Raw genomic sequence first — 20,469 nt, forward strand, 5'->3', positions numbered from 1 at the left:
AGACACTGTAAGAAACCAAAATATTCATAATCCAAAAGAGAGATACAGCTTATGTTTTCCGCACTAGTTATAACAGGCTGTAATAACTAAGTCTTGCAGAAAACAACAGTGTATACAAATTGTAATTTATGGCAGATCTTTTGTCTATATTCAAATTCCAGGACTACAACACACTTTTACTATATAAAATGTTTACAAACATGTAAATAGTTTTGTTTTCAAAAATCAATTTGATAACTTGGCAATTGGTTCTATAGCTGATAAGCACTGCTGTTCTAAAAAAAGTCAAATACTATCAATTGGACTGTTACAAATCTGTTCATAACAAGGTTTCTAGAGATTTGACACTAGTTTTTAACACCAGAAACTTAACTATTTCATTAGGAAATGAGTTGTGAATAGTAATAACACAAATAAAAACAAGTAACTGACCGTCATTAAAATAAACTAATGTTAAGAAAAGTATTTAGTCTTTTTACCAATATAGTATTCACACACTCAGAAAATATGCTGTTGAACTAATCCTAAGTATTTACCTCTTTTCTCAAAATTATGGCTGGTTAACTTTTCTCTTTTAAAATTTCCTTCTCTCTAGTCTTATTTATTTTTCTAATTCTATGTTTGTGGATTGCTAAATATTTGAAAACATCTTGAAATTTAGGTTAAGCTCTTTGAAAGAAAACTCTAGCAGCATTTCCCTTAATGTATACCAAGGAACAGTTTAACGGTCCAGTACGATCGAAAAAGCCAATGTATCCTTTCCTCCACTGTGAAGATTCCCAAAGCTGACTGGTAAATTGATGACAATTCTGCAGCTTAATTTGTTGCTCATCTCATTTTCTTCTAACAATCTTGATCACCACCCGACTCCGCACCTCTATCAGAAAGCAACCACGGAGAGATTCTGAAACATTACATAAAAATTTCAACCATTAAAACATCAAAACACTACAAAAAATAGGACTGTAACTAATTCCTGCCCCTTACTGGTTCAAGGCATTTAGGGAAATCTCTATGGAATTATTAGCAGACCACTAAGCTAACTGAGAGAAACTTGAGTGGGTCTCACATAAAAAAGAATATAAACTTTAGACAACTGGTCCGGGAAAGCCACTAAACAAACAAATAACAAAACAACAAGTACTGGTCAGGGTAGGGGTAGAGGTCTGATTTCCACGGTTGACACACTATAAGCTATCCAGTTTCAACAAAAAAATTACAAGGTATGCAAAGAAACACAAAAGTCTGGTCCACATACAGGACCACAAAAGTCTGGTCCACATACAGGAACAAAAAAAAGTTGTCAATAAAAATGTCCCCAAGGAAGCCCAGGCATTGGATTTAACAAATGCTTGAAATCAGCTCTTACAAATATGTTCAAAGAACTAAATAACTAAAAGAAAGTATGAGAATGGTATCCAACCAAATTGGGAATTTCAATAAAATAATAGAATGTACAACAAAAAATGTGAAACCTTAATAATAATAATGTATATAACAAGTATTGGGAGTTAGAAAATAGTTGAAAGAAAAAGTATGAATAATAATAATGTCTAAATATTGGTTTAATTGTAAAAAAAATGTGCCACACTAATGCAAGATATTAACAACAGAAACACTGAGGGCATAAATGGAAACTCTCTGTACTTCCTGTGTAATTTTTCTGTAAACATAAAACTGCTCTAAAAATAGTCTATTAATAGTGAAACAAAAATTAATTTGCACATCCAAGAAGTTCAATGAACTCCAAAGAGGATAAACTCAGATATCCTCACTTAAACACTTCATAATCAAACTGCTGAAAGGCAAGGACAAAGGATTTCGAAAATGGTAAAGAAAAGTGATCATACAATAAATCCCGAAAATGATTAACAACTTCAAATAAAAAACAGTGGAGACCAGGAGGTAGTGAATGACATATTTAACGTGCAGGAAGAAGGACTGTTGGCTGGGCGCGGTGGTTCATGCCTGTAATTCCAGTACTAGGAGGCCGAGGCGGGCAGATTACTTGAGGCCAGGAGTTTGAGACCAGCCTGGCCAACATGGTGAAACACTGTCTCTACTAAAAATATAGAAATTAGCTGGGCATGGTGGCACGTGCCTGTAATCCCAGTTACTTGGGAGGCAGAGGCAGGAAAATCGCTTGAACCTGGGCAGTGGAGGTTGTAGTGAGCTGAGATTACACCACTGCACTTCAGCCTGGGCAACAGAGCAAGACTCCGTCTTTAAAAAAAAAAAAAAAAAAAAGAAGAAGGATTGTTAATCAAAAATTCTATAATGAGCAAAATCATTCAAAAACAATGAGAAATTAGGATACTCCCAGATAAATGAAAACAAATAAAATGTATTACTAGCAGACTTACCCTACATGAAATACTAAATGAAGGTCTTCAGGCAAAAATGAAAAGATTGTAGACCTCAACTCAAATCCATATAAAAAAATAGAAAGCAGCAGTAAAGGTATATATATACATACATACATATATATGCATATATAGAGGCAAATTTATAGTATAAATGTAATTTTCTTTGTAACTCTCTTCCTATTTGATTTAAAAGAGAGCTACATAAATTAATGATGTTAAAACTGTGTTGACAAGCTTACAACGTATTTTTCTTTCTTTTTTTTTTTGAGACAGAGTTTTGCTCTTGTTGCCCACACTGGAGGGCAGTGGTGTGATCTTGGCTCACTGCAACCTCTGCCTCCTGGGTTCAAGCGATTCTCTTGCCTCAGCCTTCCAAGCAGCTGGAATTACAGGCAACCTCCACCACGCCTGGCTAATTTTTGTATTTTTAGTAGAGATGGGGTTTCATCATGTTGACCAGGCTGGTCTGGAACCCCTGACTTTAGGTGATCTGCCTGCCTTGGTCTCCTAAAGTGCTGGGATTATAGATGTGAGCCACTGCGCCCAGCCCTAATGTATTTTTATCTTGTTGCATGGCTAAATTGGAATCATGCTGGTAGAAATGTGAATGCTTCGTCAAGCTGCTTTAGAATGTTTGGTAGATCCACAGAAAGTTAAAACTAGAGTTACCATATGACCTAGCTGTTCCACTATTAGGTATATACCCAAGAGAAATGAAAACATATATCCATGCAAAAACTTGTATACAAATATTCATAATAGCATTATTAATAGCTAAAAAAGTGAAAGCAAGCCAGATGACCATGAACTGAAGAATAGATAAACAAAATGTGATTTATCCATAAAATGGGATATTATATGGCTATAATAAGAAATGAAGGTCTCACACTTGTTCCATACAATGTAGATGAAGAACCTAGAAAACATTATGCTAATTTAAGTGACAGTCATTTACTATGTAATTCCATTTATATTAATTATCCAAAAAATCAAATCCATATAGACAGAAAGCAGATGAGTGTCTGCCAGGGGCCAGGGACATGGGGGAATGGGAATGACTGCTGGTAGCTACAAAGGTTTCCTTTGAACGTTCTCTAAGTAGACAGTGGAGATTGATGTACAACTTTGTGAACATAAACAGACTGTAAGCTATAAATTATGACACCACAGAGTTTTGGGTTTTTTTTCCTAATAGGAGAAGTAGAATTATCGTAAACAGAATTTTACAGAATATGGGTACATGAGAGTCACCCCAAAATCCATACAGAAAATACAAAGTTCAAAACCAAACACTTGGAACTCACCTCAAAAGAGGCATAGATCTTTACCACTGTCATCTATACCCTAAACAACCAACATGCTTTGAAAAATGCTCTTTACAATGCAAAATCACTAGCTTTGAGTTTTAACAAGATGGGTAAGTGTCAATAAAAGAGGTAAATATACAAGGAAACAACTCTATTTTATTAATAATGCTTTTGATTTTGTCTATTTATCATCAGAGTAAACAGAGACGCCAAATGATTAAAAGGAATTGCAATTAACGAACCTAATTTCAAGACATAGAACATTTTCTTAAGCAAAACTCAGCTAAGAATCAGGAGAAGGCTGAAAAGAAAATGAGATTTCATAGCCAAAGAGATTTCCATGAAGAAAAAGAAGTTTAAAGAGAAGTGAAAATGTGCACATGCTATACTTTTTTAATGCAACTTTAATTACCAAAAATTACTTAGTTCAAGCACACTCACACAAGGAATAAATAACAAAATAATTAAATAACAAAGATGTGTCTGTGGGTAGTTAATACTGCTCAGCCCAATGTGCCTTCACTTTTCTATTTCACACAGGAAGTATACTCACGGAAGAATATGGGGTGGAACTTGCCAGTGAGGACAACTACAGAGAGTAAGAAACATTCTAAATGACAAAAGCTCATGAATTCTGAGAAAGCAAGAAAAACGCAAGTCCCAAACCACACTAAGCCTCACTCGCCCAAGGCCTACACAACCCAACAACTGTCCTGGGGTTTGTCCTGAAGAAGGTCCCTCAGTGGACACTGGTCCGTTCCTGGAAGAAGACACTTCCTTGTGGACACCACCCTATATAATTTAAGTAGAAAACGTAACCTAAGAAATGCGAAATGAAATCATTCCACTGTGAGTAGAACAGAGGAAAGCCAATATCTGAGAGCAATGGTTCTTAGCATGTGACTTTTAAGACCAAGAAGTGCAAGAATACTTAATTCTGAGGATACTGAAAATAAACGTGGATCTTTCATACAGTCAATAAGAAGGAAAGCTAGTCAAGGAAGGGAACAACAGGAAAAGCATCAGGTGCCCCTAAGGTGACGATACGGTCACTAGAGGTGTTCCAACATAAAGAGAGAAAGCACTGTCAGAGAGGGTGCCGCTCAGTACATAATGGAGTGGGAAGACGGACAAAATGACCTCTGGGAGAGGGAGACAGGAGGCAGCAATCAAACCGGAAAAGCAGATGGATGAGAGGAAACTGACAGAGCAGACATACAAATCCCAGGCTGACAGGAGGGGCAGAACGAACCAGCTCTATTTACACTACAGGATCTTCAAAGGGTTCAGGAACCGGTGCTGGTTGCACAGATCCCTCTGAAGGGGGACTGTGGAGGATGATGGAGGAGTGGTTTAGCTTTTTTTTTTTTTTCAAGTATCCACTAGTAGCTGTTTACAAAGCAGCTGGGTTTCTACCTCAAACTTGGCAAAGACCCAAGATTTAGTCTCTGCAGAGGCTCTCCCATCCCAGGCACACCAGGCCTCATAGAAGGCAGTTTCCATCCAGAAAACAGTGGGACTCAGGCACGGTGAATACTGGGATTTCCTTCTCCATTCCAGCTTGCTTATCCCTATTAGCTCCCAGAACTTCCATTGTCAAGCCAGGGCAGGAGTTTATTTACTGGGGAATCCAACCATGCCAAGAGAAAGAAGGCTTATGTATCTTGCCTACCTTGGGAGTTCCCCAAATGGTCAAAGGAAACAGACTGTGCAGGGAGAAGAAAACTACCACTAACATCCTCAGGATATAGAAAAGATCAACAAATAAAGGTTAAAAATGTGTTAAAAACAGATATATATTAACAAGGCACAATATATTTTCTGAAGACAGCCAGGTCAATATTTTCACCCAGCATACTCTTCTGCTATGTGACCTTGCCACACCCCAGCCAAGAAGTAGTCAAATTCCCTCCCTCTTGAATTTGAGCGGCCTTATGATTACGGTTCAACCAATAGAGTTTGGCAGAAGAAATACTATGTGACCATCAAGGCAAGGTCATGCAGCTTCCACCTGCTTGTCTTCAAAAATGTGCTTTCTACATAGAAGCTCCCTTTCAGAACCAGCTTCCAGGCTAAGAAGCCACACGGAGAGACCAGACATAGGTACCCCAGTCAACTGCTCTGGCTGATCCCTGTCTTCAAGTCACCCCAGCCCAGGTGTCACACATGTGAGTGAAGAGGCCATCAGATGACTACAGCCCCTAGTCACTCCAGTCGTTACTAAATTCTTGACCAACAGAATGTGTGAGCAAAAAAATAAAATGACAGTGTTGTATCTTACTACATTTGAAGTGGTTTGCCTCACAGCAATAGATGACTAGAACAAACAGAAAACCACATAAATGAACAACTAGCAAATAAAAAGAGCCCTTGAAAATTAATGACATGATAGCAAAAATGAAAAATTGGGTTGGGCACAGTGGCTCATGCCTGTAATTCCAGCACTTTGGGAGGATGAGGTGAACAGATCATCTGAGGTCAGGAGTTCAAGACCAGCCTGGCCAACATGGTGAATCCCTGTCTCTATCAAAAATACAAAAATTAGCCAGGTGTGGTGGTGCATGCCTATAATCCCAGCTACTCAGGAGGCTGAGACAGTAGAATTGCTTGAATCCAGGAGGTGGAGTTTGCAGTGAGCTGAGTTTGCACCACTACCCTCCAGCCTGGGCGACAGAACCAGACTCTTGTCTCAAACAAACAAACACACACCTCAACAGAAGGGTTGGAAGATAAAGCTGAGAAAAACTTTCAGAGAGTTAAGCAAATAATCAAACTCAGAAATGAGAAAATAAGAGAAAACATACAATAATTTAGAGAACCAGATCAGGAGACCTACCATATGAATAACAGGAGCTCCAGAAAAAGAAAACAGAAGAAAGAAAAAAAAAAAAGGAAGGAAGTCGTCAACTAAATAATTCAAGACTATTTCCCAAAATGAAAGAATGGTTTCTAGATTGCAAAATCTCTTAGAGTATCAGCACAGTGGATGACAAAAGACCCACACCAAGATGAATTCATTAATTATGAAATGGCAGAACAATGGGAGAAAGAATACTGCATATACTTTCAGGGGCGGGGGAAACTAAGCCACGTAAAATGGATTCAGAAGCAGAATGTCTTCACCCTTCACAAAAACCAACCACAGACACCAGGAGACAATGGAGCAATGCCTTGAAAGTGCTAAAGAAAACTGAATCCCAGCTAAGAATTCTTATAACCAGAGGAACTACTAATCAAAGTGAGGATAAGGCTGGGTGCAGTGGCTCACACTTGTAATCTCAGCATTTTGGGAGGCCAAGGTAGGTGGCTTACTTAAGGTCAGGAGTTTGAGACCAGCCTGGCCAACATGGTAAAACCCCATCTCTACTAAAAATACAAAAAGAATTAGCCGGGTGTGGTGGCACACACCTGTAATCCCAGATACTTGGGAAGGTGAGGCAAGAGAATCACTTGAACCCAGGAGGCAGAGGTTGCAGTGAGCCAAGATTGTGCTACTGCACTCCAGCCTAAGGGACAGAGTGAAACTCCATCTTAAAAAAAAAAAAAAAAAAAGTAAGGGTAAATAAACACGTATTAAGACAGGCAAGGTCTCAAAATATTTACTTTTATGCACCTTTCCTCGGAAAGCTTTGGAGAATGAGTTATATTCAATAAGTATTAGCCAGGTGCCATGGCTCATGCCTCTGATCCTAGCACTTTGGGAGCTGGAGGTGGGTGGATCATGAGGTCAGGAGTTCAAGACCAGCCTGGCCAACATGGTGAATGAAACCCTGTCTCTACTAAAAATATAAAAATTAGCTGGGTGTGGTGGTGCAGGGTGCCGAGGTGGGAGGATCACCTGAGCCCAGGAAGTCAAGGCTGCAGTAAGCCATGATCGTGCCACTTCACTCCAGCCTGGGCAACAGGTATGAGACCCTATCTCAAATATGTATATATATATATGTATTATTACCTAAGATAGGGGAGGACGTAAGTAAAATCAGAAAGGGGATCTAACCGAAGAAGAAAGAAAAGGGAATCCCCAGGTCAAAGAACATCTAGGCCACATAACAAGCCAAGAGACAACTACAGCAGACTGGAGCCGGTCGGAAGGCCCTGAGAGAAACATCTTCAAGAAGACTGGCTGGGCGCGGTGGCTCACGCTTGTAATCCCAGCACTTTGGGAGGCCAAGGCTGGTGGATCACCTGAGGTCAGGAGTTCGAGACCAGCCTGGCCAACATGGTGAAATCCAGTCTCTATTAAAAAAAAAAAAAGAAGACAAAACTGACCAGGTGGGTGGCTCATGCCTACATATGCGTGTAAGCACATGCACATATCTATGTATAAACAAACCGCTGATGGATAAGCCTGGGTCACCAACCTGTTGCCCTTCTTGGCGGAGCAGGAAGCATGGTCTAAGTTCAGTTGGCTTCTAGTCCCTGTGAATACTTCTCAATTTCACTGACTCTCCAAGGACTATTGTTCTGTGTCCCAGAGGTTGCTGTGACTGCACCAAAATACCAACTACAGTGTTTGATGTCAAAGCCATGCCAGTATCTCGGAGGACTGTGACCCAAGTGAGGGAGACCAAATGCCACCCAAGGCAGGTCAAGGGAAGGAGCAGGAAGCAGATAAGATCCTGAGGCAAAGGCCTTGCCATTCAGGGTGGAGTTCTTTCTGGCTATGTGCACTTTCATAGCCTCATCTCATCGCAAGACACTTGGTCTCTGTCCCCAGGCACACTCTTTCCCTGCTTGGAATGTAGTCTCTGATACCTGACTGCTGTCTATGACTCACTGCAGTGAGCTGCCTAGCTTCTCTGTGGAATTTTTCAACTTGGAATTCTAAATAACCAACCAGGCTATTAGTCAAATGTGATGTTAACAGAAAGGCATTTTTATACCAGCAAAGTCACAGGCACCTTTTCACAGCAGGTTACTGTGAGAAGCATGCCACTAAAAGATGAAATTCACCAGCAACCATAAGAGCATTAACATCACTATCCTGGAGTACTTAATATGCTCTGGAACTCTTCTAATTGACTTACCTGTATTAACACATAGAAATGTTCAGGAGAATGCTACACAGGAAGTATTAATTTCCAGATGAGGAAACTGAGGCATAGTAGCTCTTCCAAGGTCACGTGGCTAGTAAGCAGAAGAGCTAGGCTTCAAACCCACATAATCTGGCCCTGAAATTTGTGCTCTACTTCCTATCAAGAAAAAGATAGGATCCGGCCGGGCGCAGTGGCTCATGCCTGTAATCCCAGCACTTTGGGAGGCTGAGGCAGGCAGATCACTTGAGGTCGAGTTACAGGCCAGCCTGGCCAACATGGCGAAACCTCATCTCTACTGAAAATACAAAAATTAACCGGACATGGTGGCGTGTGCCTGTAATCTCAACTACTTGGGAGGCTGAGGCAGGAGAATTGCTTGAACTCGGGAGGTGGAAGTTGCAGTGAGCGCGATGGCTCATGCCTGTAATCTCAGAACTTTGGGAGCCTGAGGTGGGCGGATCATGAGGTCAGGAGTTCAAGACCAGCCTGGCCAACATGGTAAAACCCTGTCTCTACTAAAAATACAAAAATTAGCTGGGTGTGCTGGCGGGCGCCTGTAGTCCCAGCTACTTGGGAGGCTGAGGCAGGAGAATTGCTTGAACCTGGGAGGTGGAGGTTTCAGTGAGCCAAGATGGCACCACAGCACTCCTGCCTGGGCGACAGAGACACCTTCTTAAAGAAAAAAAATTATGTTATGTTATGCTCAGTTTATACATGGCCATAATAATATAAACATTGAGTTGTGATCAAACAAAAAACATGACAATATACAGAGGGTCTCAAAACTGTTTTCATAATAATAATAGGCCATTATGCACCCTTCCCTCCCTCTAAGTGAGATTGAGCCACTTCACTTCAGCCTGAGTAACAGCAGAGTGAGATTCTGTCTCAAGAAAAAAAAAAAAAGGAAGAGACAGGATCCAGTAATCAAGGGACCCAATACTGAGAGGCAACAGAAATCCTAAGATTACAAAGAGAGATCCCAAGATAATGGTTGTGTGGGAGTCCTAGGAAGAAACCAGTCCTTAATTACAGCAAGTGAACAGCTCCAAAAAATATTTGAGATGAAACAGAGAGAACCCGTGCTGTAAATAAATAGATTTAGAAGAGATATTTTTATAACTAAGATAGAATTCGGAATTAAATTAGTAAAATGCAGGCCAGGTGCAGTGGCTCACACCTGTAATCCCAGCACTTTGAGAGGCCAAGGCAAGCTGATCACTTGAGGTCAGGAGCTCAAGACCAGGCTGGCCAACATGGCAAAACCCTGACTCTACTAAAAATACAAAAAATTAGCCAGGTGTGGTGGCACGCACCTATAAGCCCAGGTGCTTGGGAGGCTGAGGCAGGAGAATCGCTTGAACCTGGGAGGCGGAGGTTGCAGTGAGCTGAGATAGTGCCACTGCACTCCAGCCTGGGTGACACAGCAAGACTTAGTCTAAAAAAAAAAAAAAAGAAAGAAAGAAAAAGAAATTATGGTATGCTATGCTCAGTTTTACATGGTTATAATAATATAAACATTGAGTTGTGGTCAAACAAAAAACATGACAATATACAGAGGGTCTCCAAACTATTTTCATAATAATACTAGACTATTATGCACCCTTTCACTCCCTCTGCTGTGTTATATACAGTGCAGTTTTCCAGGGGCTACATGATATGTTTGCTCTCACAGAATAAGTGCAGAAGAATCAGAATTTAGATTATTTTCTATTAAGACAAACAGTAAAAGAGATTTGCACAAATACAAAAACATGTTACTCTTTTAATTTTTCTAAAAAGATTTTCGCAAGAAATTACTTATGTTAAAAGAAAGGGCTTATCCTTGTTATTTAAGTTTTTCTCTGTTTTAATTTCTTTCTCTCTCTCTTTTTTTTATTTTTTTTGTTAAGACAGGGTCTCACTCTGTCTGTAGTTCAATGGCATGATCTTGGCTAACTGCAGCTTCAAACTCCTGGGCTTAGGTGATCCTTCCGCCTTAGCCTCTCAAGTAGCTGAGACCACAGGTGCACCTGGCTATTTTTTTTTTGTAGAGATGGGGTCTCTCTATGATACCCAGGCTGATCTCAAACTTGGTCTCGACTTCCTGTGCTCAGGCAATCCTCCCGCCTTGGCCTCCCAAAGTCCTGGGATTATAGGTGTGAGCTACCATGTCCAGTCTCAGTTTTACTTTCTAATAGGATAAATATCAATAGATACAACCCACGTAAACAAAAGCTCTTTGTGATCCTCAGTGATTTTTTAGAGTACAAAGAATGCTGAAATGAAAAAGTTTTCAGGCCAGGCATGGTGGCACATACTTGTGATCCCAGCTACTTGGAAGGTCAAAGTGGGAGGATCACTTGAGCCCAGGAGTTCCAGATCTGCCTGGAACAACCTGAATCAACATAGCCAGACCCAATCTCATATTTAAAAACACACACACACAACAAAAAGTTTTTCAGAATCATTGACTGGGGGGATGAGAGACAGCCAGAAAATGATTGCAAGGGTGGTGGAAGGTTGTAAGTAAAAGAGAATTAAATCCTCCTTACTAGTCAGGTGTGGTGACTCATGCCTGCTATCCCAGCACTTTGGGAGGCTGGGGTTGGGGGATCACTTGAGCCCAAGAGTTTGAGATCAGCCTAAGCAAAATGGTGAGATCCCATCTCTACAAAAATAAGAAGAATTTAAAAATTAGCTGGGTGTGGTGGTGCTTGCCTGTAGACCCAGCTACTCAGGAAGTTGAGGTGGGAGGATCACTTGAACCCAGGAGTTCGAGGCTGCAGTGAGCTATGATTACACCACTAGACTCTAGACTGAGTGGCAGAGAAAGACCCTGTCTCTATTAAAACAAAAAACAAAAACCCTCCTTTATAATAGAAAGAACTTAAAGCTAAATAATTTAGAAAGAGTATAAGCATTATTATTTAGAGATATGAAAATACACACCCAAAGAAATCTGTAAAAAGTTGAAAATGGTTCCCTTCAGGGCTATGCAGTAGAGAATGTTAGCTACTCGTCACGTGTAACTATTGAGCACTTGAAATGCGGCTAGTCTCAACAAATCATTTTTTATATTTTAATTAATGACTTTTTTTTTTTTTTGAGACGGAGTTTCGCTCTTGTTACCCAGGCTGGAGTGCAATGGCGCAATCTCGGCTCATCGCAATCTTCGCCTTCTGGGTTCAGGCAATTCTCCTGCCTCAGCCTCCTGAGTAGCTGGGATTACAGGCACGCGCCACCATGCCCAGCTGATTTTTTGTATTTTTAGTAGAGACGGGGTTTCACCATGTTGACCAGGATGGTCTCGATCTCTTGACCTCATGATCCACCCGCCTCAGCCTCCCAAAGTGCTGGGAATAAATGACATTTTAAAACTTGAAGCAGTATAAAATGTCTTTCCCTTAAACACATTACTGTTTTGGTAGGACTATATTTCACTTTAATGATATCATGTAAGATACTATTATTATATTGTAATAGAAATATTAGACACATGTATCATTTCAATATTTCACTAACAACTTTTTATATTGTTTATATATTAAAATTATAAAATTTTGCTATACTAAAGATACGATTGTTAATTTGGCCAGGTGCAATGGCTCACACCTGTAATCCCAGCACTTTGGGAAGCTGAGGCAGGAATATCACTTGGGTCTAGGAGTTCAAGACCAGCCTGGGCAACACAGTGAGACCCCCTTCTCCACAAGAAAAACAAAATTAGCCCTGTGTGGTGGCACATGCCTGTAATCTCAGCTACCCAGGAGGCTGAGGTGGGAGGATCACCTGAACCCAGGAAATCGAGGCTGCAGTGAGCTATGATCATACCACTGGCACTCCATCCTGGCTAACAGAGTAAGATCCTGTCTCAAAAGGAAAAAAAATAATAATTTTACCTGTTTCTTTTTTTTATGCCGCTACTAGAAAATTTTATATCTCACGTTATAGTTCTGTTGGACAACAGAGTTCCAGGGAGCAGGAAATTCTGGGGCCATTGGGAGAAGCATGCTGTTTTTCGTAAGTACAACTCTTTGTTGAGAGGCAATTCTCCATGGGTAAATCCCGCAAGTGGGCGCTAACTGTCCTTTTGTTCCAGATAATTTTTTTCAAGGCTATTTTTATAGCAAACAGCCTAGAAAGACAGAGATGGTGCTTCCCTCTCCAGCAAAGGGCAAATCTTCTTACTGACAACATAATGAAAATAATGTCACCTGGGGCAAAGCACAGCATGCTTACTGCCCATTATAAAAGATTTGGCTTCTCTAAACTCAGGGTTTCTTTCCATAATGCAACCCAGTTTGTCATTATCACTTGGCCCTCTTCACATTGCCCTGTGGGAATTAAGTCTCCAGCAACCTATAGGAAAAATGCTGATCCTCTGCTACTGCTTAATATAGGTCATAAATGGCACTTCATCTCTGGCCCAGAAGTCTGTGTCTTTTGTCAGGATCCATGAAATTGTCTAACAGGCTTGTTGGCTTTCAAGTAGGGTAAAATCTCAAACACTTCATAGTTCTCGACACGTTTTTTTAAACTCTGATTAAAATAAAAACTACACATGTTTAAAAAGCCTTACGGGTAGTGATAAAACTAAGACCTATAAAGATGGCTAATCAGTTTTTATATATAACTGATACAAATCAATATTCTAAAGCAGGGGTGTCTAATTTTTCTGATTCCCTGGGCCTCATTCCCTGGAAAAAGAAGAAATATATGTATTTTTTGGGCCACATATAAAATTCACTAACACTAACAACAGCTGATGAGCTTAAAAAAAAAAAACACATACACACAAAATCTCATAATGTCTTACGAAAGTTTATAAATTTATGTTGGGCAGAATTCAAAGCTGTGGGCTGGAGAAGCTTGTCCTAAAGTCTTCATAAGCAGAATGGGCATAGGAATTTCCTTTTCTCCATTCCTACTTTCTTTTTAAAATTCCATTCACTGTTTAATCCCATATGTGTATATATATATATATATATATACACACACACACATACATACACACACACACACACACACACACACACATATTTACTTTTTTTTTTTTTTGAGACAACGTCTTGCTCTGTCACCCAGGCTGGAGTGCAGTGGCGCAATCTCAGCTTACTACAACCTCAGCCTCCCAAGTAGCTGGGACTACAGGTATGTGCCACCACACCTGGCTAATTTTTGTATTTTTAGTAGAGACAGGGTTTCACCATGTTGGCCAGGCTGGTCTCAAACTCATGGCCTCAAGCAATCCTCCCACCTTGGCCTCCCAAAGTGCTGGGATTACAGGCGTGAGACACCAAGCCCAGCTTTTTTTTTTTTTTGAGTAATCCTATATTAAAGCATATCTTATAATTAAACATTTTAAAATACATAATGAAATTTGATACGTTCTTTCTAATTTTAAGTTAGATTAAAAGAAATAAAATTAGGTTTCATCTCTGTAGTTTACATACAGAAGAAAAAAATACAGGTTCTCCATGCCTGAATTAATGACATGAAAAGTTCTATAGATTTTTTCCATTTATTCATTATACTACTTTGAGACAAAATGTCATTTAAATAAGCCTTCCATTTTATTCATTAATGGAAACAGTATTTATTAGCACATTAGCAGAAGAAAAAGCATCCTCTCTTTCCCCATGCTGTCTCTCCCAAAGGCACAACCAGGGACACACCAGCTGACAGCCTGGAGGAAGAATTGACAGCTGCCCTTTCTGCCTGTTGACTCTGCAGGAAAGATGAAATACACCTCAGTCTATGCCACAAAGCGGAAAACTGTACATTCGTCAGGAGAAAAAGAAAGAATCCAAGAAGGCTTCCTCAATTACAGTTGAGCTGAATCTTGAAAATGGTTAAGTTTTAGATATTAGAAAATAGAAAAGAAATGCATTTCCGACTTCTTTGGCTTGCTCAGACAGGGGAAACCTGAGGCAAAGGAAGCCTGAGAGGAAGAGGAGACTGTGATATGCACTGAAAAGCAGTTTTTAAAAGAGGAAGGTAAGAGATAACAGCTCTTTGCCACTTGGGTAAACTGGTAAGCATGTCAGTGCAAACAAGTGCACGTTTCAGTAAAGAAATGAAAAGAGTAATGATAAACGGGGTCACTTTCACTCATACGCGCACACAGAATCATTAAAATGATCTCACAGAAATGAGCCCACCTGAGAAGCAGAATGCAGAAAAGTTCTGCAAAGGAGCAGCCACAGCGGTGCTCCAGGGCCAGCTCTACCCTCCCCTGGGATGATCCCTCACGTGTATAATGAGGTTTGCCTGGTAACTGTGCACAGGCTAAAGCTGTCCTGCAAAAAGAAGGAAATGGGGAATAACCAAGACATTGTTCTGGAAACTTTTTTTGTAAACAATAAGTACACACACACACACACACACACACGAGACTAAAGGCCAACGCTGCTCTCATCTGATCTCTCTAAACAGAAAATGCACCAGGCACAATGGCTCGTGCTTGTAATCCTAGCATTTTGGGAAGCCAAGGTGGGCAGATCACTTCAGCTCAGGAGTTTGAGACCAGCCTGGGCAACATGGTGAAACTCCTTCTCTACAAAAAATACAAAAATCAGCCAGGTGTGGCGCACACCGGTGGTCCCAGCTACTTGGAAGGCTGAGGTAAGAGGAATCTCCGGATCCTGGGAAGCTGGGGCTGCACTGAGCTGTGATGGCACCACTGCACTCCAGGATGGGTGACAGAGCGAGATACTGTCTCAAAAAAATAAAAATAAACACAAAATGATAGCTTGAAAGGATGAAAGGACACCCAATAACTGGCCTGGGCTACTCCTTTCCCCAAGAACCTGGAGACAATACATTAATGGAACAAAAAAAAAAAAAAAGAGAGAGAGAGAGGAAGGATGAAATGAGGGCACCAGCAGGGCAGATCCAATACACAAGAATGAACCAGTTGAGGGCTCCCCCTTCCCAGGCCCACCTCTTTTCTCCATCATGTTTGGCCACCATAGCAGGGACCATGGCAAAGCAGCAGGGCTTGCATATGCTGGCTGCATCAGTATCAAAGCGAGATGAACATGAGAACATGTAAGGATTCAAAAAGGATTCTACAATCATGTGGTCTCAAGAGGTAATATTTGTGTTTTCAACACAAAACAAAAGTCATACTAGTATCTCTACTGTCAGTTGCAGTGCTTTCTCAATACCAAAATCCTTGAAGGATATTGAAACGCATTACTACAAATTTGAAATGCATTGCTAGAAATATTTATATGGCTTTTCCCATACAAATTTCATTCATTCCCTTGAAAGCCAAAGGAATGTCCATGATTGTACTGTAACTTAAGGAAGACTATACTAATGGTTACAAAAAGCAAGTGATAAGCAACATGTGGTATATATCCATACAACAGATTAGTATTTGGCCTTAAAAAAGGAATGAAATTCTGGCTTATGGTACAACATGAATGAATCCTGGAGGCATTATGCTAACTGAAATAAGCCAGACACAACAGAACAGATACCCTATGGTTCCACTTACGGAGGTACCTAGTCAAATGCGCAGAGGCAGAAAGTAGCATGGTGCTTTCCAGGGGCCAGGGGAGGGAAGAATGGGGAGCTACTGTTTTCACGAGTACAGAGTTTCCGTTTGGGATAATGAGAAGTTCTGGGAATGGACAGCGTGAGATGCCTGCACAACAGTGTGAATATGCTTAATGCACTGAATTTCCTCAGATTTAACCTTGGGAGTTTTTAACCTCTTTTCATTTTAAAAGATGCAGCTGGGTTACTATGTGACTAGATGCACCTTCAGAGCAGGTAAATGAATGAGATGAAGAATGTTACTTGGAAGAGGCTTTTTAAAATTAATTTAAGAGGCTGGGTGTGGTGGCTCATGCCTGTAATCCCAGCACTTTGGGAGGCCGAGGCAGGCAGATCACATAAGGCCAGGAGTTTGAGACCAGCCTGGCCAACATGGTGAAACCCCATCTCTACTAAAAATACAAAAATTAGCCAGGCATGGTGGTACACACCTGTAATCCCAGCTACTCAGGATGCTGAGGCATGAGACTCACTTGAACCTGGGAGGCAGAGGTTGCAGTGAGTCAAGATTGCACCACTACACTCCAGCCTGGTAACTGAGTGAGACTTTGTCTCAAAAAAGTCTAATAATTTAGCAGGGTGTGGTGGCTCACGCTTGTAATCTCAGCAGTTCGTGAGTCTGAGGTGGGAGGATCACCTGAGGTCAGGAGTTCGAGACCAGCCTGACCAACATGGAGAAATCCCGTCTCTACTAAAAATACAAAGTTAGACGTGTGGTGGCACCCGCCTGTAATCCTAGCTACTCGGGAGGCTGAGGCAGGAGACTCACTTAAACCTGGGAGGCAGAGGCTGCGGTGAGCCAAGATCACGCCATTGCACTCCAGCCTGGGCAACAAGAGCAAAAATCTGTCTCAAAATAGTAATAATAATAATATATTAAGAAAATATAATTAGGTATGACTTCAGGTTGTCTGAAGAAAAGAAAAAACCTTTTTGAGTTTAGTGTCAAGAAAGTTTAGAGATAAAAGAATTAAGATTGCCCAACTCCCTCCAAAAGGCCAGTGTGTTTCTGAAGGCCTGTGCATTTTTACTGTTACCTCAATTTGCTTAAAGTATAAGTAATAGCGAAACTAACTTTTACATGGAAAAAACCTGTCCTCTCAGGCAGGAGACTTCATTTGCAAAGGCCGACTTTGATGGGCTTAGGCAGAAATATCATACTGAAAACAAATAGTGGTTTTTTGTTTTGTTTTGCTTTGATTTTTTTGAGACGGAATCTCTTCTGTTGCCCAGGCTGGAGTGCAGTGGCGTGACCTCGGCTCACTGCAACATTCATCTCTCAGGTTCAAGTGAGTCTCCTGTCTCAGCCTCCCGAGTAGTTGAATTACAGGCATGCGCCGCCACGCCCAGCTAATTTTTGTATTTTTAGTAGAGATGGGGTTTCACCATGTTGGCCGGACTGATTTTGAACTCCTGACCCCAAGTGATCCACCCGCCTCAGCCTCCCAAAGTGCTGGGATTACAGATGTGAGCCACCGCACCTGGCCCTGGTGTTTTTTTGTTTGTTTTTGTTTTTTTTAGCAATCTTCAACCTCATTATCACTGCAGACCAAAAATGAGAATAGAAGATCTCATTGTCTACTTTGAAATTCCACACTGAAGATTAATGCAGATTTTTCTTTTTCAAATCTAAAATTAGGTAGTTATAACACCAAATAGAACAACACAGTTTTATGGAAAATTGAAGTTCATTTTGTCTCCTCTTAAAGATGGGGCGGGCCTGGGTTTTGTCCCTGAGGTCACTCATTCTGTGTGTCACACAGGACACACACGTCTTGGGTTTTCTGAACAGTCCCAGTTTGAAGTACTTTAGCTTCCCAAATGGTTCCTTGGTCTCAGAAATGCTAATTCTCAAATACCTCTTGTTTTTAGAGGTAGCCCTCAAATTCTGGATTTTCAGATTGCTAAATATGACTGTCAGAAGTATTCTTATTCCAAACAACAAAATACAAGGCTAACCATTAGCAAAAATAAAAACCACTCTCTTCCTGGTTTCCTCTACAGGTTCAAAATCCAGCCCAACCCCTTCCACGTGGTCCTTTCCCAAACCATTTGAAATCCAACATCATTCACTGTTGGATGCCACAGAGCAAAACAGAAGTATGAAGTCAAACAGAAGTGAAGACATATCCTATTGTTACTTCCTAAATGCATGGTTTCTGCAAGTTGCTAACCTCTCTGAGCCTTAGTTTCCTCATCTGAAAAATGGAGATACCGTAATGACCCAGCTCATTTGGTCAGTGATGATTAAGTAACCTGTAAAGCACCAAGCACAGTGACTGGTACACACAGTTGATGCTCAATAAACAGGAATGATCAGCATGGTCTCTCACTTCAGCACTGAATCCCACGTCGCTCTGTCTCTGTGAATCTATCCATGTGGGTGCTTTGGTGAGCTCTTAGTGGCTCCAGTCGAGTCTCAGGCTTGTCTCCCACCCCTTCATCCACACTACTCCCTGGGTCTATTCAATTAGTATGAACTCAAAAAAGAAATAAAAATAAAAAACAACAAATGTCCAAATACTACAAAATCCACTTCCTTTCTCCCAAAAAATGTAGGGCAGCATCTTGGATGCTTTGTGTTAAGTGTGCCTTGTAACTCCTACTCTTTTCCAGAGAAGGAAATCAAAGTGCAGTACTTACAGGTTCTAAATTATTGTCTGGGAGTCTAACATGATTTTAGATACTCTAGAATGAGTATCTAAAAAGAAACCCAGGCCCGGCACAGTGGCTCAGGTCTGTAATCTCAGCACTTTGTGAGGCTGAGGTGGGAGGATCACCTGAGGTCAGGAGTTTGAGACCAGCCAGGTCAACATGGCAAAACTTCATCTCTACTAAAAAGACAAAAATTAGACAGGAATGGTGGCTCCAACCTGTAGTCCCAGCTACACAGGAGGCTGAAGCAGGAGAATCGCTTGAACCTGGGAGGCAGAGGTTGCAGTGAGCAGAGATCACGCCATTGCACTCCAGCCTGGGTGAGAAAGAGAGACTCTATCTCAAAACAAACAAACAAAAAAAACCCTAAAAAGAAATCCAGAAAACAACCGGCCTCAAACTGTACTGGGTGGTACTTACATCCTGTCTGGGATTGACCTTCACCTTTATGGACTTTGGTCTCCCTACCTGCACAAAGGAGCAGCTGGATTTATTTAAGGGGTCCCAAGTTCCTAAGTAATAAAGCACTTTGCTGTTCTTTAGCAGATTCACGATAGAAGGACTCCCACTGTAAGGCAAAATACTAATATGTACTGTATTTCCGAGTCTGAGAACGTTTTTTCCCTTACATTGACATTTTTCGAAATTGATACCCACTGACACTAAGTGTGCTCATTACTGTGGTGTGTGTTTTTTTTTAAACTTCCTTTAGAGATGATATCAAATGGATGGTGCTTTTTACAAAGTTATCTCAGAATTTAGGAAACTGTTAATATTAACAATTAGCAAATACTTTGCCAAGCATTTTACATATCTTTTCTTATTTAATTCTCACAATCGCCCTGTAAGTAGCTATTTTTATTCTCACTTGACGGGTAAAGAAACCAAGGCTTTCACCGCTCTGAATATGGTCATTTACTCCAGTTTACCAGCAGTAAGAGGTGAGGCAAGGGCTCAGCCCACGGCTGACTCCCGGGGGAACAAAGAGAACAGAGCATAGTCTCTCTTTCAGGCCAAAAACAACACTGGATCCAGTTATTAACAGCTTCTAATTACACCTTTCCCTGCCTCTAACCTTTCAAGGAGCTCCAGAATCTCCCAAATCTTCCTGCAGATATGAATGTTACAAACTCTTTTTGAAGACTTCAGTGCTAAGACACGTCAGAGCAACCTCTTCAACCCTCATGGACTTATTTGTGTTTTAAGCTGTGAATGTGCCCTTTAAACAGCTTCGTAAACCTGAGTGGCAATCTTTATTCTCCATTTTCACATCATCTAAATTATATTTTTGTACAGGTGTTGAATTTGAAATTAGCACTAAAGCCAAGAACGAAGTAATTCTCATTGTAATGACATGAAAAGAGGTATGTGAGATGACGTGGTATTCAGAGATGAGCTGCACCTCAGCATGTTCAGAGAAAGCCGGGCATGGTGGCACGCACCTGTAATCCCAGCTACTCAGCAGGAGAGTCGCTTGAATCGAGATCGTGCCACTGCACTCCGGCCTTGGTGACAGACGGAGACTCCGTCTCAAAAACAAAACCACCACAAAAAAAC

At 40.9% G+C, this 20,469-nt stretch overlaps 1 protein-coding gene across 10 annotated transcripts in view; it reads right to left on the bottom strand.

Moving 5' to 3' along the window:
* Positions 1-20,469, bottom strand: part of GCNT1 (glucosaminyl (N-acetyl) transferase 1) — a 198,186-nt gene that overhangs the window by 156,959 nt on the left and 20,758 nt on the right. Inside the window, exon 2 of one of the 10 annotated variants that reach the window (XM_064361639.1) lies at positions 19,131-19,228. The exons of the other annotated variants lie outside the window; for them this stretch is intronic. The gene's annotated coding sequence lies outside the window, so the exon portion shown is untranslated. The remainder of the gene's footprint in view (positions 1-19,130; positions 19,229-20,469) is intronic. 10 annotated transcript variants of the gene reach the window in all.

The sequence above is a fragment of the Aotus nancymaae genome, unplaced genomic scaffold (assembly GCF_030222135.1).
Source record: "Aotus nancymaae isolate 86718 unplaced genomic scaffold, 86718_ANA_hifiasm-v0.15.2.pri h1tg000041l, whole genome shotgun sequence".
In the NCBI taxonomy this organism is placed as follows: domain Eukaryota; kingdom Metazoa; phylum Chordata; class Mammalia; order Primates; family Aotidae; genus Aotus; species Aotus nancymaae.